General features: G+C 41.4%; 1 protein-coding gene across 7 annotated transcripts in view; it reads left to right on the forward strand.

Moving 5' to 3' along the window:
- The window catches only part of DENND2B (DENN domain containing 2B), a 153,329-nt gene that overhangs the window by 29,678 nt on the left and 98,098 nt on the right, over positions 1–25,553 (forward strand). For 3 of the 7 annotated variants that reach the window (XM_059848886.1, XM_059848891.1, XM_059848888.1), the window contains exon 2: positions 6,519–6,606. The gene's annotated coding sequence lies outside the window, so the exon portion shown is untranslated. Of the gene's footprint in view, positions 1–4,300; positions 4,342–6,518; positions 6,607–7,184; positions 7,257–25,553 lie in introns of those variants that run through there. The other 4 variants (XM_059848887.1, XM_059848893.1, XM_059848892.1 and 1 more) reach the window with 3 other exon arrangements.

The following is a 25,553-nucleotide window of genomic DNA, read 5'->3' on the forward strand; positions in this document are numbered from 1 at the left end:
CTGTACCACACTCCTATTGTAAACCCAGGAAGCACTGAGGTACTGAGAAACAAACACAGAGTTCATAAAATGTTTGTGAACTGTCTGCATGGTCTGGTTTTGGATTTCTTTTTTGCACAAGCTTGTCCTAGTCACTCCAATGTCACTGAGTTTCATTCCCTCTGTGGCACTGGAAACCAGCTGGGAAAAAAGCCTCATTTTGGCTGTTTCTCATGCCCAAACTGTTTTCCAGAAAACCCCAATTTTGACTGACCCCAACTGCCTTCCAGGTTCTAACTCTGGCCTCGGGGCATGCAGCAGAGCCTGGTGTTTAGAACACTGTTGGTCACACAGAGTTTCCAGAGGGCCAGTGTGCAGACTTGCACACAAAGCCATTGAACTCGTTTTTCTGAGCAGCCACACTGGAGAGGCATTTATGCGGCTTTGCAAAGCACCCTGAGGGCCTTGAATGAAAGGATCTCTGCATATTCAAAGCAATATTATGTTTATCTGGTCTATCCAAAGTAGAGAAGAAAATGCTTTATTGTCTGTGTCTTGAGATCTGCCTGCTATGATGTTTATGACAGTACAAAAGACAAACTCTTTGTGTCCCTGAGAAAATGCGCGCTGCCACCGGCTTCGACTTTCATGGGGTGAAGGTGGTGGGAGTAGCACTGGGCCAGTGCTTGCACCATCCATCCTCCCCAGAGATGAGAAGTGGGCTCACAGGCATCCCCCTATCATGTTAGCAGCAGTTCACAGGGTCTCCAGGCCAGCTTGGAAGTTCAAGAAGCCAACTGTGATAGCACACAGAGAAGTCATTGCCTTTTGTCCAAAGGAACATCAGGCTGATGTTCCTTTCTTCTTGGAGTTTCTTGGCTCCTAGCATTCTTCACTTTCTTCTTGGAGTTTCTTGGCTCCTAGCATTTGGAAGATAAGATCTGTCCAGTCAGAGGGGGCTGTATAAACTTCCTGTGAACTTTCATAGTTGATGATCAAAAGGAATCACAAAACATGTTGTCATTATTTATCTATTTATTTGTCTATTTAGAAGTTCAAAGACTGTACAGTGCTATTGATTGTGATATTTTTTTTCCCTCATGTAAACAAGGTGATATCATACTGGATGCACAGCCTTAGGCCCCCATTTTCCATTTTGAGTTTAACTTAAGAGCTGTTTTGCTCTGGAAAGCATCTTTGCAGGGGAAAAATGAGAAAAATGCAACCACCACCCATATTCTGCTTCAGAAGTCATCACTGCAATGTTTTCTGTCCTTGTGTCCCTTGCTTTGCTAAAAGATTCTCTTCCCTCTATTAGCTTCATCTAGCCAGTATAAGAATAGAGACAGTTCCCCAACAGCATCTTTTTCTTTGTCCCACTACTTGGGACAAAGTACAGGTAGTGGGATACCTTGACAAGAATTTGAAGAGTTCCCTTCAGCTGGGGATTTGGCTTATATGACCTGTAATACCATAATCATGTGCTCTAAGAAGTATTCTGCTTCTCTGTTCCCATAAAGTCAAAGCTTTGCAGCACTTGCTCAGATTGACACAAGATTTAGTCCTCCCAAAGCTATATTCTTGTGTGTTCTGCTTCAGTGCAATTCCAGGTGTGAGGGGATCTGTTTTTTGCATTGTCTTCTAGTCCCATGTGGAGCATCTTGTGTCACAGGATGTGAACAGGGGCAACAGAAACTTGTCCTTGCACTTCTACTTGAAAGAAACAATGGTGAAAAGAGACAAATGGAGATCTTGCATTCATGTGGGGTCAAATCAGAAATCCTGTGGTGTTTCAAGCAACTCATTGACATCTCTCCTGATATGGCTGGCTCCCAGAGGAAGCCTGCTTGTCCCATTTGCCCTTCTTCTTGGGGCATAAATCCACCCTTGATGGGGATATACAGACAGGACAAATAAGCTCTCCTAGGGGGCCTCTCCCCCTCCATCAGTGTTGGACCTACAGCTTCCTGTCTCTCCCTTTTGGGCATGCCTGGGAGGCAGCAGAGCCATGCAAGGAAGGGTGTTGACTGGAAGGAAGATGATTGCAGACAGGGCTGGCTCTGGAGAGTTAAGGAGCAGAAGGACTTATTTACATGAGATTCCCACCTTTTGGTTATCCCTCTGGCTTGGCTTTTGCCTTGGCCTGGTGCCATCTGACACAGTTTGCAGTGCTGGGATGTTGAGGGCTGGCTGAATTGGCTGCCTGGGCCCAGAGCCAGTTTGTATGGCTTGTTTGGCTTTGCACTGCTTTTCTAGCAGGGTGAGTTGTTATATGTGTCTCCTGTCATGAATCAGAGCATAGGTATGGATAATTCTCAAACCAGGCATTCACATGAGTTAATTCCACACTGTTCATGTTTAAAGTTGTTTTATTAAGGAATTATTCAGCTTATTGCTCAGCAAATTTTCAGCATCATTAGTAGGCTTAGAATGAGGGTTGTGTCTCAGTATGACCAAACAGTGTCTTAAAGTTTTAATTGCCAAATAAAAACTCTTTCCACCTCTCTTTTCTAAAATATTCGCTATTACTAAACCTCCACTTTGGTAAAATATTGTAGCACGTATATTTAAGTGTATTTTGAAGTTCTTTTGAAGTCAATGTTTAAGTGCTCTGCTGAATCAGGGCCTACAATAATAATACCCACAAAGTTAAGCCACTTTATTTTTGAATGAGTGTTTGCACAGCAACTGAGTGCATGTCAGCTTCTTGTCATGACCCCCAGGTACAGATCTCCCCTTAGTTTCAGTGAATTAGAAACTTTTTCAAATCGCTGTCTTGCACACAGTTGCAGTGTCAGGGTCAGACCCAAGTATGGCAGGCTCTCATTTGCAGAATGAGATCAAACAGAAATGGGATATAGGGCCATAAAGGGATTGGCAGCATCTCAAAGAGAGCACAGCTATGATTAGTCATTTCCTATATACATACTGTATAAATACTGGGGACATACACACACAATTTTTTTTTCTTTTCTGGGTTAGTGAAACCAGTACTGTGCTGCAAACATGATCCTTGCTAGATCATTGAGGAGGTCATGGAAAATTAATTCTCCTGTTAGAAAAGAGTTGTGCATATACTATAAGTACTGGATCTGCAGTGGGGGAAGAAAACAAGTTCATTGCTGACTGATCTTAGTCTTTCACCTCTGCAGCCCCCTTGCAACTGGGGAGCTCCTATGTTGAGTCAACTCCTTTGCTATTATTTGCAAGGCTGCAATCTACTTTTGTGCTACTTACTTGGATACCACAATCCTAGCAAAACATGCAGTGGGGCAAAATTGAAGTTAACATGCCACTGAAGGCAGAGGAAGGCTTAATCACTTTGGTAGAATGGTACCTTTGGGGTCAGAGGTGTTATCCTGTGCCACTTGCTTTGTTGTTGTTTCATGTTCTTACACCATCACGTTGGAGTGTTACCAATAAGGGCCAGTGCTGTGCACTGTTAATTTAAAGAACTCAGTGGTGCTATGGGACTGCTTCAGAGTGTGTGGTGGCTGCTGCCCTGCCTGTCATCACTTTGCCCCACCTGGTAGTCCACAGAATTCCCTACGCAAAAGTATTGACTGCTGGGTCTCTATAAACAGAGCAGAGAACACAGTTTTTGTAGTGCATGTGTGCTTTACATTAAGAGCTGGCTCAGGCTTTTCCCCTTATTTCCATACCTCTGCAAGTCACTGCCTGGTGATGAGGAAGTGCTGCTCCTGAGCTCCCTGCCTCTCCTAGGGTGAGGTCAGCAGGAGCTGCAGGCACTTTCAGCAGTATTGGGTTAAAACCATACTGGGACAGACTAATTAGGTTTCACTTTTGCTGTTGAGTCTTAAAAAAGTACATATTTGTTGAGGTCATGGAAAGATGGTCAGTAAATGTGTGGGGATAACACAAAGAAGAGCAATAAAATAAATAATTTTGCAGGAGTGTTTCTCATCTAAAAAATACAAAGGAAAATGTTACTAAAGTTGAAGCAGTGAGTAATTTGAATTTATGCCTACCAGAGACTTGTGCTGCTGTTGTGGCTGGTGTAGTCTGGAGCTCACCTCTGATGTTGTTTTCACCTACTGAAAGTGATAAACTTTCATGAGGAGCAAGTCTGATTTTTGTTTCCTCTCCTGTTGCTGCTGATGGCTGCTTGGAAAGCATTGAGTAAAGGATCTCAGACTGGGCATCTCACGTTTCCCTTTCAGGGAGAGACTCCAGGTGTGCCTGGTGAGGGCTCCTGCTGTGCACTCACCCTGCTCAGTGCATGTCTGCTCCTGTGCCTCACGTGGCTGCTCCATCCTGGGGCCAGGCGTGTAGGAAGGAGTGTGCTTAACCAGTCAGAGAGGGGAAGTGTATCTGAAATAAGAAACTCAGCATCAGCTGCATGTGATTAATGGGCTGTCTGTCTCCTGCAGGGAGATGAGGGTGCACACTCTGATGTCTTTTGATGGCAGGGTAGCTGTGATGTTGTAATTAATGCAAAATCAGCTGTTCACCATGTCTTCTGTTTATGATTCCAGAACCTAAATTGTGTTCTGATGTGCTCAAATGAAAGCTCAGTGAGAAAAAAGTAGGATGTGGGAATGGCTCTTGTTTCACTGGGATCAATCTGAGCTACATATGTCCCCTTTTGGTGAGGAACTGATTTGGGGTGTATTCATGGGGCTTAGAATAGAAATGTGCTTGTCTGAGGGCTTCTGTGGTAGTCACCTGCCCAGGGCCAAAGCCTGGGTCGTAGTTTTACAACTGTGCCTTGTTCCTACATATTTGTGTATGCATGATATATTTTAACAACTTTACTCACTTTGCTTGGAATTTTAAACTGTAGCAGAGTGTGTACGTAATGCACACAGCATTTTCCATGATTTATGAATGCCAGCTTGCCTGCTCCCCCAGATCCTTGCCATATATGCAGATGTGGTCACAGAATGAAGTGCCACAGAGCCTTGCCATGAACACTGGAGTGGGATGGGATGCAGATGGTTAGAACACACTCCAGTTAGGTGACCAGTAACGGGCTCTATAGAAGAGCTGAGCATGACCAGCCATTTCACTTGTGCTTAGTCACTCACATTCCTAGGGTGTTTTTTATTACTTCTGTGCCTTTGAATACTCCCCCTGCAGTGATGCAGTATAAAATGTTACTTTCCTATGAGGAGTTAGCAGTTTCCCTCTTTCCCAGTCACACTGCTGAAATTGTGCCCACTTTCAGCATGTGATAAATTTACCTTAGTCATACACCAAAGGAACTTTTCAGGACAAAACCAAGTCATAATTCCTTAATATTTGGCTTTCATGGCTCTGGCTGGGCATTACTGATGCATTCTTAGTGGAACTTAGTGTGAATTTACAAACTTAGCATATGGTGCTTTCATATCTAGGAACTACTTGTTGTGATGTGATTTCAGCATCTTCTGGACCCCTGACAGCTTTAGTAGCTGTTTTATGTTTATCTACCTGTGAGTAGTCTGCATGCAGTTTTTGGTAGCAGTGTAAAATGTGCTTCATGTGTAAGTTTTTGTGTGATGCTCTTGTTAGAGAGAGAGGGGTGGTTTCAGTGTGCATTCTGCTGGGAGCCCTGTCACTCACAAAATGCAGAGTTTTCCAAAGTACAGGCGATAATATGCTCTGGTGTAGTTTATATGTAAGAATGGCTATATGGAGACAGGTGTTTCCCTGAAACATCTTGGCTATCTCACACGACCATAAGAGTAATAGATTGGAACTCTTTCATCTCCTGATGTAGAAACCTAGTTATGTTGATTATATCATGTATGTTTTCTTGTGTTCAACTCCCAAAATAACATATAAAGGATTTCATATGCTGAAATAATGTTGAGTTTTAAATGCAGGGGTGGAGCATCATTACAGCACAATGAAGCAGTTAATAGGTACAGAAGAAATTGATTTCCTATTTAGCTTGGCATAGGCAGCTTTGCAATTTTCTGTCCGCTAGAGGGACTGCTGCTTATACTGCTCATTGCAGAACACAGACTCACAAAGTCCCTTCAGTATCTTTTAGGAAGTTTTAAAACTTTGAATGACTGACTTCAATTAAATCCTCTCAAGAGTAAGTCTCCAAGATATCTCTCAAAGTGTAAAAACTTTGGGCACAGTACTCTTATTCTGAGTCCAAATATTTTTAAACTGAATTTTCTTAATAAATGTTCTTTCTGTTTTATAAAGTATTTTGTGTTCTCTTGATTTATCAGTCCAGACTTTCCTATATGACGTTGGTGGGGATTAATTTGGATTCTTTTTGTCAAGGAAAAAATGTTGTATGTCTTTATTTATGTTTGGTGTAAGTTTTGTTTTGCAACCATGGTGCCAGTGAATATGGTAAACTAATCAGTTCTTGTATTCTCAAATGTCAGTGAAATGGGCTTCTCCTTTAACTGGGAGATAGCAAGCTTTGGGTAAGCAGCAATTAAACTTATAGTCACTATGAGAAAACTTCCAGATGTATCTCTGTGTTCTTGTTTAGCTGGGGGATTTTTTTCTGTTTGGTTTTTTTTTTTTGAGCTGCATGTTTCTGACCTGCCCAATTTTCTTCTTAATTACAGAAACATGAAAGAATACAGGAAGTCCTGCATGACCTTATGAATACCTGTGCTAATTAAGTCACTGGCTTGGTACTGGGAGAACAGCAAGGTAAGCAGTCAGGCCATGCCAGCAGAATTTCTTGTAATCTGCATGATTGTATTTCAACAAAGCTTCAGTGCTTTCACATATCAAATTCATAAGTTAGTCAGGCAAAGAGAAATAGCCTGCAGGTCTGAATGTGATAGATTTACTTTTAGTTCAAAGCTTTGATGAGTAAGCATCTCTTTTTCTTCCTTCTGGGAAAAAAAAGTACAAGTTTTGTGGTCGTTTTCTCTTTTTTAGAAGGCAATATCTCTAATTTCCACGATCAATTCCTGCCCAAATCTCAGTTTCCTGGGCTGACTCTGGGGAGGGGCTGGAGGAGGGGTGGAATGTTTCAAAACTTAGCTGATGAAAAGGCACGCTGTTTTGTGGATGCCTCCCAGAATTGTTTAAATCTGTGTGTGTGTGTGTGCGCGCGCTTATGAAAAGGGGGGGAGCGAGATCTCCATGACAACTGGCCTGGCCAGTCTGTGTTCTCTGCAATCATTGTAGCTGCAATCAGTGCTGAGAGAGGTCATATGAAGGAGTTATGGGAAGCACAGCAGGTATTAGACACTAAACGACTGGTTTTCTGATTGCCTCAGATAATAACAGAGTTTTGTCTGGGAAATACAAATCTGAGAATGGAGTGGAAAGGGAAATGCTCCAAATTTCAGGTAACAAAAATTGCCTTTTTAATGTTATGTCCTCCCATTGTAAAGTTTGATGATTTTTATTTTTTTTTAATTGGTGGTGGTGTTTACTCCCAGCCGAGAGTGCCGTAGTGAGCTTGGATTCCCTAACTCTGGGGAATGATGTCATGCAGCAACAGTTGGATTCTATTAGCCAGGGAAAGAGGAAACATCCTGCATTTTTTGTTTTTGGGGTGGGAGGGGGGGAAGGGAGTTACTTTGGCTCTTTGTTGAATCGTGTGCACAGGCTACAAGAAGTGTTTTAAAAAGTTTGTGGCAAAATAATTCCCAGAAAATACCATTTAGGACCCAGACAGCACCAAAGCTTAAACCCACTGCAATGATTACTCCTATATGCAAGAAAATTATTATGGAAATGTTACAGAAATCAGAGGACTTTTATTTCATATTGAATGCTCCTATGTTAATCTTTAATGAGAAAATTAATTAAACCATAATTAAGCAGAGGATTTGGAGCCTCCCTGCACTTGGGATCCTTTAGTAATTGTTTGGAGAATGTGCTGCTATAGAGTTTCTTCTGGGCTGGGCCCTCTCTCAAGCGGCTGCTCATGAATAGATGATGCTGGCAGCATTGTTCTTAATAAGGTTTTCAGCCCTAGACTGTATTTCATAGCTGTAGACCAGCCTTTTAGGGAGAAGACAGTGGGGAAAGAAAGCAAAAAACTCATAATTTCAGCAATTTGAAAAGGACTTTTCTTCCCAGCTCTCCTTTTGCTAAATGCTGTATTAAACACTCAATGCTAGGGCATCATGCATAGCATTTTAGGCAGAAAAATACCTAATGGGTGTACAACTGTTGTACCCTAATGAAAAGACTTAAAAACTTAATATAATCCTACTTTGCCAAACATCACAAAAACACATTGTATCAGCAACCATGATGAATATATTAGGTCACCATTGTGCTGTTTAAATTCCATTTTGGAGATGCTTATTTCTACATTTATGCTGCTTTGTTCCCTTCAGTGCATTTCAGGCATGATCCTAAGCTCGATGGAGTCCATGGGAGTTTTCCCGTCAACTTCAAAGGGCTTGGGATCAGCCTCAGCCTGAGAACTTCCCAGCCTCTGTGTCAGTCTTTTGACTGCAGGAGCAGGCCACAGGCTCTGCCTTTTCTTTCTTGAACTTTCCAAACAGAAGGTCTTTTGTGTTTCTCCAAACAATGCCAGACGCTGCTGACTGGCTTCAGCGTGGCTGCTAATAACACATGCTGGAGATGATGGTGATGCTGATCTCCACTTTCTCCTCAAACCTTCCTAGAGAGGAAAGAATGGAAATCAGATCCTTCTATCCCACCTCCCTCCCCACAAATGGCTGTTGTTTACAAGTATGTGTGTGTGTGTGTGCAAATTGTTCCTCGATTATAGGGCTGTGCTTCAGAGGGGAGTTCCAAGAAGACTTTAGGGAAAAAACGCTGTCATTTTTGTGACCTACCCCAGAGCACTCATGCAGGACCAGCAGGCTGTGTTGGAGCAGAACTGACAGCTGTCATCTGCAAACTGAGGGCTTACCAGCACTGCCTAACACTTTGTGTCCACCTCTTGCCTACCAGCTTGATTCCATAAATAAATAATGCTGTTAGCAAATATCAATAGCCTGGTTTGGGGAAAGAAAAAATCATCTCTTTGATGGCTGGGACCAGTTTAATAAGAAATCCTTGTGCTATTTTTGACTAGGAATTAAATATTTGTGGAGCTGGTGTGCTAATTTGAACCATCTCCCTCCTTAAGAAGAAACGTTGTGATTATTTCCCAATTTTAAGGTTCATTTGAGGGGAAAATGCTACTAGTCCCTGAAATTTCTAAGACAGACAAATCTAATGATTTTCAATGTTAGAACTGCTGCTTTTAAGTGCTTACATTTTACAGATGATTATCCTGGGAATCCTGAGAGATCTCTGCAAGGAGTTCAAACTGGGTTTTCCAAAGGTAGCAGTGGGTTTTTGGTGTGTATCTGTGTGCTGTGATGCAGCAGGAAGCCTGGTGGATTCTCTCCTAGAGTTTCTGGCTGAGTGGCATTTCCCTTAATGGTCTGTGCTGTAGCATTTGCAAGTTACTTTGAAAAGTGATACAAGGCATCATTCCCTTGGTCCTTTAAGAAAATTTCCATATGTTCTTGTATTCTGAATGGTTTCAAATGAAGTTTTCATATGTTATGCTATGTATACCTTACAAGTAGGAGATAATAGTAAAAATTATAATATATTTGTAACTACAATTGCAACAAGATTGATCCATTGTTTTTTCATCTATTGAGGGAGTGAGCAATTCAGGAAGGCTGCTGGTATAGCTGGTAAGGCAGGTGGAGTCCTTGCAGGAGTCTGTGCAGGTGTAACAGCTCTGTTTCAACACAGCACCTCTGGACAGGTCCTTAGCTCAGCATTTACAGCTTTCTGTAGTTGTCATTTTATAAATGCATTCATGTCTGCATTTCAAAGACAGTTGCTTTGTGTCGTCCTGATATAAATCTCCTCACTGGTTCCAGGTGTCCACCATGTTTCTGCTAGTGGCTGAATGTCCATAATCTGTCTGTGGATAGTCAGTGGCTCTGAGTTTTCCAGAGACATTGGTGAGATCCTTTGGTGGGATTAATTGCTTTCTGTCTCACTTTACTTAGCAAGAAAGTGAAGGGACACAGAATTTTTTTCTGTCCTTTACTGTCTACAGAGTAAATTTTATATTCTGAGGTAAGTATTTTTATTGCTTGTTTCACTTTGCATAGATCCTGTCTTCTGTAACTCCTTGTACACCCTCTATCTATAGGCTGACAGCAGATGTTTGTGTTGTCTATTGAGGTCAATTTCAAGTTAACTGCTACTCTGATGCATTTGTCTTTATTACTTAGAAATACACTGCTTTGCAAGTGAGCTGAGGCTAGCTAGAAGCATAGGACTGACTTTGTCTGTACAATTCAATACTAGTTTCTGCTCTTATTCCTTTGTCTAGATTATTATGAAGTCCTTTCTATTTTTCTTCTCAGGGAAAGTCTGTGAGATATTGGAAAAACCCTGTAGTTTTCTTTGTTTCTGCTGTTTCTGTTGAAGGCTGATCTTCAGAGCACCTGGTTGTGGACAGATGTACCATTAAATTCTTGAACATGAGATCAGTGTTCTTAATCTGTAACCTTGTGCCCATTATAGGTAGAATTAATTCAATGAAAACAATGGTGCTGCATGTTTGGTAGATGCTCAAATCTTTCCTGATTTTCTATAAGTTAATGACAATTCCAGCAGTATGAACAATGACTTCAGTTGTTTCCTCTCATGTTCTGTTTTCTGGTCATGAGTATTTCTGGTCATGAATGACTTCCCAAGGTGTAAAATGTGACACACAAAAAGATCTGTTCAGTGCAGCTCACACTGGAGGTGGGTATGGCTGCCTTTAATTACAGCAAGAGCCTCGACAGGATGGCACTGTCATTCTGCTCTGCAGTGCAGGCTCTCATTAGTGTTAATCAGTGATCTCTCTTCTGGCTGTGCATCTTTGACCCAGTTACTTTGCTGAACTTAGCACAGTTGCTAGTGTGACACAAAGCAGACTCTTGGCACAGCCCTGATCACAGAGCAGGGCAAGATCTGGCAACTTTCACACAAATCCATTATAATTAAGGCTTCCGGTCTGGGATTTAAACTGTTTCTTTCTCTTAAAAGCCTGAGAGGCTTTTAAAAGTATTTTTTCAGGCTGAAAATAGACTCACTGCTCGTAGAAGCAAAGTCCCCAGGTGGTCATAGCTTTAGGCAGACCTGGAAGAAGCAGGTGCTGCTCTTGTTCCTTCATCAGGCTTTGCAAACCTGAGTGCTTTTTGAACAGAGCCTCCCAGTTGTTCCTCATTTCTTTGTGACAGAGTCCCCTAAGCAGTTACAGGAGTGTTGCACAGTTGGCTTTCCTCCAGTGCCAGCTCTTATTCTGAGTTCAAGCCTCATGTAACATTCATCTTCTCTGCCCACTTGGAGCCAAACTGCTGTAGTCAAGGGGCTGTTCAAAGGAGTCCTGTTTCCCAGTCCTCTCAGAGGCAGGGCTTCATCCTGGAACCCTTTTTGCCCATCCTGTTGTAGTTTGATGACAAGAAGATGAATTGGAGGCTAAAACTTCTGCCAATGGCAAGAGCAAAGTCTGGCATCCCCTGTGCAGCTGGCATCCAAAGGATACAAGCCATCAAATTATCTGTGCTCCTGGGCCAGCTGAACCTGTTGGTTTATGACCAGAACATCCCTCCTGTCTTTAAAGCTTCCTTGAAAGTTAAAAGGTGTCACTAAACATTTACCACATTTATGGGGTGTGCTGAGGACAGTTGGGCAACTTTGACAGTCCAGAACCTGTTCCCTGCAATGCTGTTTTGTGCCTTCTTGGTAGACAGCAAAAAGCAATTTGAGCTGTAGCAGTATAGCAACATTTGCAGCTGCACAACTCACATTCCTGTGTTTCAGTCTCTCACAGGCTCATGCAGACCTTCTATTATTAGTTTTAAAAGAATAGCTGACAGCTGATTAATTTGAATGGCGTATTCCAGAGAGAGCTGTTTTATGACTGTCAAGAGTAGCCAGCCAAGAAAATATTGACTGAAGTTAAAAAGAGATTTCTGATGTAGAGCACAATCTTGTTTATCCAAAAGATTTGTAGGGGACAAAGCCATCTTCATACCACCCTGCTGTCAACATATTCAAGCCCATGCTGGGGGAGGTGAGAAGCTGAACACCCAGCCTGTTTTGCATTCATTCCCTCACAGTTTTCTGGGAGAGTTCCCAGGGGTTTCCTGGCATGTTGTCACAGGGCAGGGGCTGTATTGCAACTCAGCCTTTAAAAACCCACCTAAAAAATAATTTCAAGTGACTCATTCTGGTGTTGCTTTTTGGAGAAGAGTCAAGTTGGTTTCAGAGAGGAAGAGTGAAAATAAAACTACTTTTGGACAATGGATATGCTCTGTGTAATCAGCTGATGCTCTGGATTAGAGCTGTTCTCCTGTGCATCAGACTGGGTTTCACTGTTGTACTCACCCTACTGCACTCAGGCTCAGGGAGGCAGATGGGCTTTTGGGAAGGGTATGAAGATCTAAGAGCAAACATTGGTTTTTCAGTGGTGTCTGGTCACCCTTTTTGTTTCCTGTGGAAAGCACTGCCCTTGTGTGCCACTTGTAGGCAAGACTGCTCACAGCCTGGGCAGCTGAGGCACAGTTACAATACTCTTGCCCTGACCTTCGGCTTCAGTGGAGAAGGAGAGCCAGTCCTGTCCCTGGAAAAGGTCCATTTAGGCCTTCTGCCTCCTTTAGCATCAAGCCTCTGCTATAATATTGAAATGTCACTTCCTTTCATGGGCCTGTTCCCCCTGACCTTCCTGTGGGAGACTCTAGTGTGGCAGGAGTTACAAAAGGTCAGAGTGAAGAGAGGCACAGGGCAAGAAGGCAAAATCATGCCCCTGTAATGAGATTTGTTTAATGTAAAGGCTGGATGAAGGCAGAGGTTGAACCAACTGCATTTAGAAACCCTGACTTTGTGCCCACATGTTTGGAGCTCTTTTCATGGTGAGGGGGCTGCTATCCAAGCTGGTTGAGCAGAGAACCCATCAGCCAGTTTTACCCTTTTCTGCTCCAATCTCAGTGCACAGTAGAACGTGCTGTCAGATTTTACATGCTCTCCTCTCCTATGGACACATTATCCAGGTTTCTGCTGAAACACATCATGAGCTGAGGTCCCTGCTGTGGTTTATTTACTATTGGCTGACGTGTATGACAGCAGAAAACAAATGTAGGCATGACTCAGTAAACAAATGTCAGCCTGACTTGGTGCCATGTACTGCATCCCTCCTGGGATCAGTCTGCAAGAACTGGGCATTCAAAGAGCAGCCTGAGGTCATCAGCCTGCAGCACCTTATCAGCAGTTCCCAGTGCAGCTCCTGTGCTTGTGACTCTGATAATGGCTGTGCTACCTGTTCTAAATGTGTGGTGAGATCCTCAGGTAGAGGAAGGCAGTGGAGTTATGCTAAAGGTTTTCATGATTTTTCTGGAAAATCTCTGTTGTTCTTGTTCTAGGTAGGGCAGGCTGATTGAAAAGTGGCCACCTATCCAGAGACTTCAGGGAGTCAGGGAATGGCTGCTCCAGTCAGGCTGTGACATGTCCTGAAATCCTGAACAAATTCCTCTTTCTCCTCCTCAATATTTCCATGTACAAAACCAGGTTGCATTAGGTGAATTCTTCTGTGTACCAGCCTCTTGCTGAGCAGTATCAGGTGTGTAATGTCATTTTGGCAGCTGCATTTCTGGTGAGATCTTGGCTACAGCAGCAGTGCCCCTGGGCTGACTTGTCTTCCAAGACCTGGCATCATGAGTCCCTCAAGGTCACAGTGACAGGACAGGCTCCAAAGTGAGCTGCCACTGGTTCCTGAGAAAGGTGAGTTTTTACCACCTGTATTGGTGCCAAATGATATGCTGGCTTCTGGAAGCATCAGTGTTTACTATTAAAAAATGATTTGTCATGAGAAAAGGAGAAACCTGTTGCTTGCAGTGAGGGAGCAGTCAAATGCTCCTGAGTCTGAGTGGAAAAGGGAAATGCTAGGAAATAGGTGGAGGAACAGGGCAGGAAAAAAAAGCCAGCTGATACTGTGAAGGAGTTGAGAGTACATTGTTAAAACATAATTATTCTTCTGCCTTTTCTGTGAGGTGGGCAAAGTCAAAACCCAGGCTTCTGGCTCAGCTTATCATTTCAACACTTATTGCAAGATTTGCTTATGATCTGATTTAAAAGCAAACTTTGTAGTTGGGGAATCCTGTAAAAGATTTTTCCACTATCATAGACATTTTAGTGCTCCCAAAACAAAACAGTCCAGGGCACTTGTGACAGTGGGTGATACTGGGACCTGCTGGGCTGTTTCACTGCTGAACAGGAGCAGCAGCTCTTGCCTTGGACAGATTGCCCTTGTGACAGTGGCTCATTAAAGAATGTCCCATCAGTTATGTTTCCATGACAGCCTCAGGTCTGACAAATGTGACAAAGTTGTGTTTTATCAGCACATCCCCTCTGGGCCCTAGTCAGGAAAGCACATGGATAAGGAGAGAAAGTTATTCTTCCTGCTCTTTGTTGCTGACCAACTGCTCTTTGTGTGTGAAGCAGCCAGCCATGACTGGCTACATTTCTCTGTAATTTGCAGTTCCTCCTGTGAGGGGCTGAAGCAGTGCTGACTCAATACATTTTCCATTTGTTAAGAAGTTTTATTTGTTGTTTTGGGGACCAAGTAAGCTCTAAAGGTCAGATGAAAGTTCTGGAGATCGAAGCACCAGTGGAGGTGCTACAGGGAAGCTTGGGCACTCTTGAATCAAGCTGACTTTTTTGCAGTACAATTACAGAAATTCAGATAGCTATGTTGGCCAGGGTTGAACCTGGGGGGTGAGCAGGCAGACTTGCTCTTGTGCAGTTACTTAAAAAAAAGAGCAGGAGCATGTCATTTATATTCAACTAATATCTCCCTTTACTCAGTGAACACTACAAGAAGCAGTCTGCAACCACTTGTTATCTGTAGGTTATCTATTAATATGTTGTATGCCAAATCACACTCATACATAAAACATGGAGGAAACAAAAAGCTAAAATTATAGATGTGGAAAGCTCTCTTTCTATCATGTACCTATCAATCTTGATTCCTAGAAGGATCTGTAATACCGGTATTTTCCCCTCCTATGCAGGGAAGATAAAAGAAGGGAAATAATACTTGTCTAAATAAGATAATATGACATAACTAATAAAAAGGAGGAGGGGTTTTGAAGTAGAACATAATTGTAGGTACACAGTTTGTGGGAACTGGAGTGGGGCTGTGGCTGAGCCCCATCCCCAATGGGCTCCAGGTGTGCAAAGCAGGTGAGCAGTGTTGAAGGTGATGAGCCATGGAGTGCTGAGGTGTTACTGAGCTGTCACCAAAGGGAACAGAGGGCACACAGGTGCAGTGCATGAACATGAGGGGTGTGAAAGGTTGGGCTGAAGGACAAGAAGGGCAGATGCTTGCAGCCTTCTGAGGTGATTAGGTGTCACTCTGTATGGACAGACACCTGAAGCCTTCTAAAGTGGTGAGGGGTTATTGTGTATGGGTTGGAGCTTTCTGATATTGTATGGTGATACTCTGTGTAGGGTGGCCCTCTCATCTGTGATGTGTGCTGTGGTGTATGCTGTGACACATAATTGACCTTTTCTGAATAGAATCAGATCTGCTTAGGAGCATTCAGTCTATCTCTGAGGGGAATTGCAGACAGGAGGGAGCTTTGCTATTATGGGCAGGTATTGGAGCTTTTTTTTTAACTGAAGTGGTAGAACCTAGGTCCCTCCATCAGAAGGTCATGAGTTGAATCCTGGTACTACACTCAGGATGCTAAAGAAAAAGGAATCAGGATGTCTTTCAGACAAAGTTTTGTCATGTACAAATAGCAAATTCTAGTTTCTGAGAGAGTGGTGAGACACTGGAGTAGGTTGCCCAGAGAAGTTGTTCCATCTTCTGGAAGTGCTCCAGACCAGGTTGGATGGAACTTTGAGGAACCTGGGATAGTGGAAACTGTCCCTATCCATGGCAGGGGAGATGGAACAAAATTATTTTCTAAGGTCCCCTCTAATCCATACTGTGTGATAATTCTGTAAACTTTTTGACACACCAAGCACAGTCAGTGGAAGATGAAAGACCAGGGATGCAAATGGGTTTGTTCTCAAAGGATGCTATACACCTCAGCACCGCTGGGTATTTGGTGAGGGAATACCTTTGTTTTACATTTTTAACAAATTCAAATCTCTATTTTGAGAAAGAGGAAAAAGATTTCTTAAGGACAAGGTGCTGCTTAATGAATGAAGTATTTCTATGCAAGACTGAAATTCTGTTGTGTTTTTTGGCATTGAAAGTAGAAAAGGCAACATTTGAGGACAGGCAATCAAAAGGAGCTGACAACCATTTTATAAGGCATGACCTGTGTATGTAGGCTCTGCTGGCAGCAGTGGTGTGCAGCATTACCAATCATGTTGCACATTCTTTTGCAGAACTACAGCAAAATGAAGCATTAGGTGACTCATGAAGTTTACTGCAAAGTTTTCTTTGTCTCCTGGTAACAGCCAGTCCAGCAATGTACCTCTTCCATTGCACCTTTGCAGGGATGGTGTAAGAAGCTGTGTGGGTGACATCACAGCAAACTCCAATTGCCACAGTGTTTGAAGAGAAACTACTCAAGTGAGACCAACATTTTCAGTTTTGTTTGTATAGTGTTCACTATGCTAAGCCTTACTGCTTTTCTGAGGTAGTGGGTGTAATAACAACGGGGTTATTAGAGCTCAGGCCTGAGAATAACCACTGTTAAACTGAGCAGAATATTGCCTTTTTCTAGATGTAGTTCTTCTAGAGATAGTTAGTGGCTCTTGAGAATCAAAATGTGTCTATCTTTTGGTTAAAAGGAAAGGTGAATGAATCAATGCATATCAGTTTGCTCACCACTTTCTCCCAGTCCTGTTACAAATCTGTGTCTAAAAATGCAGTACTTAGAAAATCTCTCCATTCTTTATCTCAATGGAAGTTTGCACTTCCGTTGTTTTTCTACAACCAGCACATTCCTGTTGGCAGTTCAGGTGGGGAAGTGAAAAACCAGAATTGTGGAAAAGTGCTTTGTTTCTCAGCTGGCTGAATCCTAGCTTGCAGTTTTCATTCTACCTTGAAAATCTTCCCCCAGAAAAAGGAGTCTGAACCCTAGACAGTATTCCTGTAAAAGCAACTGAGTCATTGCACCTGTCAAGCAACTGTCTTAGTGCCTGAGATGAACAGATAGCTAGGAATTTGCTGTAAATCTGTATTACACCACTCATTATTGTTTCATTTGTGTTTAGTTATACAGGGAGAAAGCAGACAACATTGCTCTGAAACAGGTTGGGTTTTTTTTGGTATTAATGTAGAAGCAGGCAAAAAAAAAAAATAGTGTGACTCATAAGGAGTAAGATGGAGAATAAAGAGTTTTTTCTCTCTTTTTTCCCTCTTTCCTCATCATCAAAGCCTTCCAACCAGTATACTTTTTGAAGCAGTTCATGTTTCACAGCTAGGTGTTAAGTTTCCCCCACTTACGCTAGCTAGGTGGAACAACTATTTGCAGTTTCATAGCTGAGGCTTTATTAATAATATTATGCATTCAGGTGAACAAACATGACAAATATCTTTGTGAGGGAGTTAACTTGCCATAAATCTGTGGTGTACACAAAGCAGCAGATCAGGTCTCAACAAAGTGTGTCTGTCAGTGATGATTATACGGATTTTTATTCTTCCTCTCTCCCTAGGTAAAAAGGACTATATTCAAAGGGGATGGGCAGGATACTGTGTTCAATTCTCTTCTAAATCTGAAAGCTGCTATGGGTGGGAAGGAAATTGCCTGCATTTCCAGTTGTGGGAAAGACATGTGGACAAATGCCCTGAAGGGCAAGAGGTGTGTAAGGCTGTCAAGAAACAAGGAAAAGAAAGGCATTAAAACAAATTGAATAATTAGATTTCATTCAAGCAGTGATTCATAGAACTTGGTTTTGGCTGTCTTTGGACAGAAACTTTGGAAGAAGCAGTAGCCAAGAGATGATTGAAAATGCACCACAGCTCTCTTGGCGTATTGCCTTCCAAAATAGATGGTGAAGCATCTCACTGGGGCTATTAGCTGCTGTGTTAAAAATGTTTCTTAGTCACAAACAGAGCTACCCAGAGATGAGTTTTAAAAGCTACTCTACAGCAGCTCCAGAAAAGCAGGGTTCATTCTAATTGTCATCCATGCTGTCAAATGACTGCTCAGTGTCAGTCAAAGAGAGGTGGAAGGTTTGAAGGGATCTAGACTGTTTTATTAGGTGACCAGGTAGATAAAATATGTGAATACAGTGCAAAGGGGATGTGGGAGTGGCTTTGACTTATCAAATGGAAAGCTTTTTACCAGAATGTAAAAGTTTGGTTAATAGTTAACAGAATAATAAATTTTACTTTATAAGAATTCTGTGCCTGATGGCTATCATAATTTCATTTGTCTTCATTTAAAGGTTTATGTTAACTGAAGTCTAGTTTCTACTTCTCTATGTACTGTGAAAATCTGATTTGTGGTGTGGTATGAGTATATCATGATCAATCCAGAGATTTCTGGTGCAATAAGATCTGTGAGAAAAACTAGTATTTAAAAATGACATGTTAAATCACAGATTGGATTGCTGGATCACATCCTTGGGCTGAAAGACCATGTCACTAATTTCCCTTCCATTTTTCCGGAAGAGGAAATTGTTCTAGCTCAGAAGTTGATGGAATGTTTTTTGTAATTATTTTAATTGCTTTTACCTTGTTGTATACTGGCAGCAGATGCTTCTTTCATCTTGCTGTATGTGGAGAAGTATCAATGAAAATGTATTCAGCTCTGCTGCAATATTTGGAGTGGTCTTTTTGCCAGAGAACTATTTTAAGACACTAGAAAACTGTAGACAACTGCTGCAAAAAGCAGAGGCACTATAGATCGAAATTGGTCATACCAGTGTTGCTGAATCCTAAATTCCTTTTAATTTGAATATCAGAGAGTAATGATTACCTGGAGAACCCTGAGGAGGCTCCTGAAACAGCTCAAAGTTTAGCTGATGTAAATAAGCCTGTACCTCTGTGGCACATCTTAGCTGCAGAATATGCAATGACTGGGAAACACTGGTTACTTTTGGGGGGGTTTGAAGCTGTCAGAGAGCATTACTGTGATTTTACACAGGAGTAGTGGAGCTGGGCTGCTGCACAAGCAGTCTAGTGGTAACTTGAAGACAGACCCCAAAGTCTGAGACCCCACTTATGCTGTTACTGAGCTAAAAATTTGAGATCCCACTTATGCTGTTACTAAGGAAAGGACCTTTCTGATGCCTTTCCAGCTCAGACTGTTGCAGCTGTGTGTGCACAGTAGGTTTTCTTTTCTTTTAGCCATGTGGTACATAACTGGGCTTGCTTCTTCATGTCTCTGGGCAGTTGGATTCTGCTGCATTTTCTCTTTATGGAGGATCCTGGTTGAAAAGTCTGCTAATCTCCATTGAACTTGACAGAAAAAAATGTTAGGGATATGATTTTGAAACTGAAAAGTGCAACACTGTAATAAATTGTGGCTCTCTGGTTGAACATGAGGATAAAATTCATTCCAGACCCTGTGTTCAAATGGAACAGTTTATGAATGGAAGCACAGCCCATGGATTGTATTTCAGCATTAGTCTCTGGTTTGGAATTGTGCTGTTTCCAACACAGACAAGGGTATATATTTTATAAGCTTTCATTCTTCCACTCTTCAGATTGTTCGAGGACAAAATCTCTTGTGCTGGAGTTGGCAGTGGATTATATGCCATAGGAAAAATACTTTAGTTCTTTGAAAATAGCTTTGTATTTGGCTGAAGGAGAACTAGCTAATACCTAAGAGATAACACATTTGTATTTCTTCTGCTTTACCTTAATTTCTTACTAGCCATGTCTTCTGTTCATCACCTCTGTCCAGCTCTGATGCCTGTCAGATGGGGACAGCTCTGTCAAGTGACATCACAGCCATGAGTGCTGTCATTGAACAGTCAGGGTTCAGTGAAGCTGCAGTAAGTGTCAATTAGTATTGGTTGTGTTCAGATGGGCAAGGTGGAATACAAAAATGGTGTAGTCATTAAAGAAACAACCAAATCGGGAAGAAACATGCTTAAGCAGCACCTATTAGGGATCTAGGAGTCTTGGGCTGAAGTCTGTGAATGTTCCAGCCCCCGCTGCAGAGAAACAGCAGCCGAGTAATAGATGCTTAAAGATGAAGACCAAGCCAAAACCTCCTGTCAGTTAACATGCTGTGGTTTCACCCACTGCCTAGAACTGTTTAGTTTTAAACCTTTCAGATGGTTTGTGTTACAATGTTGACAGAAACAAAAATGAAATGCAAAAAGAAAAGCTAAGGGAAAAAAGCTCAAGGTGTGATTTTACAAATGGTAACTGGGAACTAAATTTTTAAAAAATGTATTCCTTCTCACTAGGATATTTAAAGATGCTGAACTCCTATAACTTTGGCTGAGAAATGTTTATTGGTGTCTAGGTATTTCTTCATCTCAACTGACAAGACAGTGTTAGTCTTGGTTTTACTGATTAATAAGGAGGTGAAAGACCTTTGTTCAAATAGGATGTTTATTCAGTCTATCAAAACATCAGTTACTTTTTTTTTTAATAATTGGAAAGAATTAAAAGGGGGACTATAACAAGGCTTCTCATTTCAAGTAAAAAATTGTGATAGAGCTACAGCACTTATTTTGTAACATCAGATGGACTGAATTTTCCAGGTACCCAAATATGAAGGACACATGAAAACAACTGTTCCAACAAAAAAACCTCTGGAGACATTCAAACCCCAGCCTGGATGAGATCCTGTGGAACCTGCTCTAGGTGAACCTGCAGCAGAGGTTTTGGACTGGATGGTTTTCAGGGGTCCTTTTCAATTCCAGTTATTCTGTGATTCTGTGACTATAATAGCATGCTTGGAAATTGCAAATATAGTATGTTTTCAGAAGAGGAAAATTCAGGTCAGTGATTCTGATCATGATAAACCAACTCGGGGGAAAGAACATGTGGAGCCTTGGAGTTTAAAAGTAAAAGATAGATTGTGCTGAGCAGTCTGATAACACTGAATGCTCTATTGTAGACTCAGAAGTGGCATGTTTGTTCTTTTTGGAGTTTTGCTCAGTAGGAGAACTACAGAGAGAAATTTACAATCCAGTAGAGTCACTGGAGAGTGAATTGATAAGGGTGTTAAGACTCCTGTTGAGAGAAAAATATCGTGTACAGAGCTTATGAACGAACTACTGTCTTGAGACTACTTTCATCCACTATCTCCATAAAAATGTTCATTAAAAGGTATATGCAGTTAGATTTTAGCCCTCTACACAGCTGAGTTGGTGCTTTTTCAGACTGAAATAAAGGAAATGGCATGACAGCATCATCACCTGAAAATGAAGATATCCCAGGTGGGCTGAAGGCAAGCAAACACAAATTTTAACTGAAAACAATCTTATCACAAGAACTGGGGACTATATGAAGTGGAGAGCAAGCCACGATTGCTATTGGGGCAGATCCTTCAAGTCTCTTGTTTAGTATGTAGAAGAAGAACCTTTCCCTTCAACTGCTGATTATGATTAAAAATTTTTCTTGTTTTCAGTTTTAGTTCAGCTTCTTTTCATAGCCCTTACTGGTGAGAATATGTGTAGGCAACAAAGTGGGAACGGATGTTGCAAGTCTTTTACTGACCCTTTGAAAGCTGTAACACAATTGAGATAAATTAGTAGTACCAGCAGCCTGTGAACTCTTCTCAAGAATGTTCTCTTAAACCAGAGGGTAGCAATCTGGGTCAAATCCATTTGTTAAGTGAAGTACTAAATATTTTTTTGTTGTTGTTGCCAAAGCGTTAGTTTAAATAGTTATTTGTCTGCATGTTTCTATTTTTTGTTTCTTAATGGAAGCATTAATGTGTATTTTTAAAATGCTTTTCTACTCATAAACTGTACCTTGAATATTTTCCAAAAGAGTTTTTAATAATAGTTTCTGCTGAAATTAGTTATGGGGGGATCCATGTGCTGTTTGGTAGAGGAAGCGTGGGTTTTCTTTGTTGCTTATAGTGCCCAAAGAGAACTTTAATTTTCACCCCCACAACACCCTCTAACAAGCACCAAAATCCCATGTTTTGCCCAGGGGCTCAGAAAGTACTCAGTGAGACTCAAATTGCTTGACTAATCTGAACAGGGCTGTTGGACCCCTTCAATCAAAGTCAACACTTCTCTTCCCCTTCCCAGTTCCTTACAGAGAAGAGTATTTCTAATTTAGTCTTTGTTTCTCCTTAGATTGTTGAGTTCCCAGGTGACTGGGTAAGTCAGGCAATAGTAATTATGGAGGTTTTGCACTATGTAGTGCTAGATAAAATAAAATAATCAAAAGCAGATCAACTTTATGTGAAACAAGTAAAACTCTTGACTAAATTAGAACTGAGCAAACACTTTTTACCTTGATTTACCTTGACCTTATGACAGAATTTTTCAGACAGCTTGCTGTCTTAAATCTTCTGTTGATCTGTGGACATCAAAGCAATCTTATCTAACAGCACAATGATTAATGGGGCTTGCCTGAAGCAGGGTAGCTTTGAAGAAAAATATTTAGCTGGCAAGTAGCTTTTACTTCTTCCAATAGAAAAAGAAAATTATTTCTTAAAATGTATTTGCTTCTCCTTAACATGGGTAAAGTACCTTGCTGACAGTGTTTTGAAAGACTTCTGTAATGCTTTTAATGATATTGTTATGCTGCTTCCTCATGTGGAATTTTGGCTCTGTTTTTTTGTCTATTTTCATTGGGCATTCACTTGTGGAATTACTCTGAAAACGTGCTGTATTGAATGACATACACTGAAAGTCTCCCTTTTTTCTTGTAAGAAACAAGATTCCTTTTGCAAGCTGAAAGCCTCTTTGTGTGTGGCAGGAGTGAAATACCTTCTGAGAAACACGAAGCTCCGTAGATGCTGTCTTGAAGGTGCCTGTGCAACCAACCCCTGGACTGACTGCTGAGTTTAATACTTTTGTGTTGAATGAATTGTCTGCTTAAAGCAGCACTGAACATTAATGCTCGTTCTAGCACTTGTGCAGCACTGTGAAATACACAAGATGCAGAAGAAACAACTCTTCCTTCCCCACAAATTATGTCTAAGGGAAGGATGGATTGATTAAACTCAGTGTAGTGAAACAAAATGCTGGGTACATCACTGTGCCTTGACTCACCTTTAGTTATAGATTTAAATGTTGTACTGTCATGTAAGAGTATGGCCATAGTGGGCATTTAAAAGGACTCACTGTCAGCAGCCTGTTGAGTTTCAAATATGTTATTCATATGATTCTTTGCTCCCTCCAGCTGTTTCCACAAATTGGAAAGGCTTTATTTCAGTTTATAAATGCCATTTCCCCATTGTTCATGCCCACAGATATTTTCCATGCCCAACTATCCATCCTCTCAAGAAAAGAAATCCTGACCCTATAAAAGAAGGCATGTGGAATGATCATTTGAGGAGAAAGTCCAAAATGGCACAATATTGGATTTGCCATCTGCAAAGTTTCAGCAGCTGGTATTCCTCTGTTGTGTATCTGTGGGTGGGGACATGGGGCACAGAGCAGAAAATGAGTGGGGTGTGGTTGCATTTCCAAAGAGCTCTCATTTTTTGTGTTGTGGCTCCAGCTTTCCCATTAAAACTGGAAGGGCCAAAACTCCCTTGTGTGAGAACTGAATGGAGTAGTTGCTTCATGTTTTGCTACAGCATGAGGAGAATTTATCACACACACAGAGACTTCAAACTTATTGGCCTTTTGATGAAAAGACCAGTCAAAGAGTTGAGAAAATGCAGTTGTCTGAAAGAGCAGAGATAACATAAAATTAAACTGCAGCTTGACAAAAAGCCCTCAAACTTTAAACCATTTTCTCACATATATTTTCTTTAGTGCCTCACCTAGCTACCACGAAGAATCAGCCACAGTGAATTTCATGTTTTTCTCACCTTTACATTCCCTAGGATCAGAAAAAAGCTTCTTAACATGACTGTTGCATCTAAAACATAGGATAAAGAAAACCTGTTATTACATGGATGTCCCACCATGCATTCTTCATAGGTTAAATAGGAGAACATTTGTCTGGAGAAAATGAGGTAGGAGTTCAGATATTAAGTAATAGGCACACACTGGAAGAGAGAAGCAGTTTTTCCATCAGGAAGTTTCAGGAATTCATGCTCTGTAGGAACCTGTGAATCCTGGTGCATTTATAACACCTACAAATTTCAACACAAATTCAGTTAGAACATCTCAAACCTAAATTGTCAGATGAGTAGCTTGTCACAAGAGGTGTTTGAACTGGATTCATGATCTTATAAATCTTTACCTTTTGGAGTTGCAAAAGGCATTTTTTGTTGCAGCAGGGTGGAATCTGCTGTCAGTCAGCTTTTGTTCACTGTGCACTGGGCACAGGTACAATTATATCTGCCTCTATAATACAAATCACCTTCCTGGGACCACAAAAATGTCCATAGATATTTATCTACCTTTTGGAGTACTAGGACTGAGTTTTGAATGAACTGTGGCCAAGTTTGTGGTACCAGCTAGAAACCACATGGAATCTGGCACTGCAGACTTCATGCCAGACAAGTGTTCAGTATCTGTCTTGAATGTTTTGATTTGTTCATTAATCAAACACAAGTGGAAATACATTCACAGGAAGCTGACACTGAAGAGTTTCTCTGTAATAAGTCTTCAAGGTAAAAAAAAAAAAAATCTATTTGTTTTGTGATGATGGAATTTTTAGTAGGAAAGTGTTGCTTATATACTCTGTGTGTATACTTTATTCTGCTCAATTTACTGGAGAAGAAGTTTTATTTGTGAAGTTTACTATCAGATTGTCTGTGCAGTACCTCTATCTGTAGCAGTTTGTCTATGTGTAGATGTGCATTTTTTTAAATTCTCTGTTATCTGGTATTAGGAAGATGAGTGTGTGTGCACCTGAACTGAAGGAGGAACAGTGAAAAGAGTAGGAAGCAGGAGAGAAGTCTGAGCTGTAATTTCCTTTCTGGTATTGCCCTCTATGAGCAGTAGCAAAGGAGCTTCTGAAATTAGAGTTAAGGTGAGAACTGCATAAGCATGAAGTCTATGAAAGCAGAATAGAGTTGTAGTGTTCCCTTTCCCTAAATCAACTGTGTTATCAGAGATTAAGCTGAGTTGGAAGGGACCCATGAGGAGCATGGAGTCCAGCTCCTGGCCCTGCACAGGACACCACAAAAGTCACACCAGGTGCTTGAGGGCATTGCCCAAATGCTTCTTGAGCTCTGTTAGGCTTGGTGCTGTGACCACTGCCCTGGGGAGCTGCTCCAGTGCCCAAAGACCTCTTGAGTGAAGAACCTTTTCCTAATATTAAACCTAAACTTCCTCTGACACAACTTCAGGCCGTTCCATAGTTGATCATAGCAAAATCTGCTGTAACATTTTTGTTGTGAGTAGACAGGTCCAGTTTTGGAGGTCTGGTTGATGCAGAGTTATTGTCTACAGTAACCACACTTCAAAAGAAACAATAAAAATATTTTTGTATAGGGAGCAGATCCAAATTGGACTTCTGTGGCATTCAGCTTAAAACCATAGGAAAGAAGAAAAGAAAAATGAATTCCAGCTTTAGTGCCAGTGCCATTCTAAAGCTTGTTCAAATATGGACTCCCATGAGATGGGGAAAGTTTGAGTCAAATGCTGCTGTA

The sequence above is a fragment of the Haemorhous mexicanus genome, chromosome 6, assembly GCF_027477595.1.
Source record: "Haemorhous mexicanus isolate bHaeMex1 chromosome 6, bHaeMex1.pri, whole genome shotgun sequence".
NCBI classification, from domain to species: domain Eukaryota; kingdom Metazoa; phylum Chordata; class Aves; order Passeriformes; family Fringillidae; genus Haemorhous; species Haemorhous mexicanus.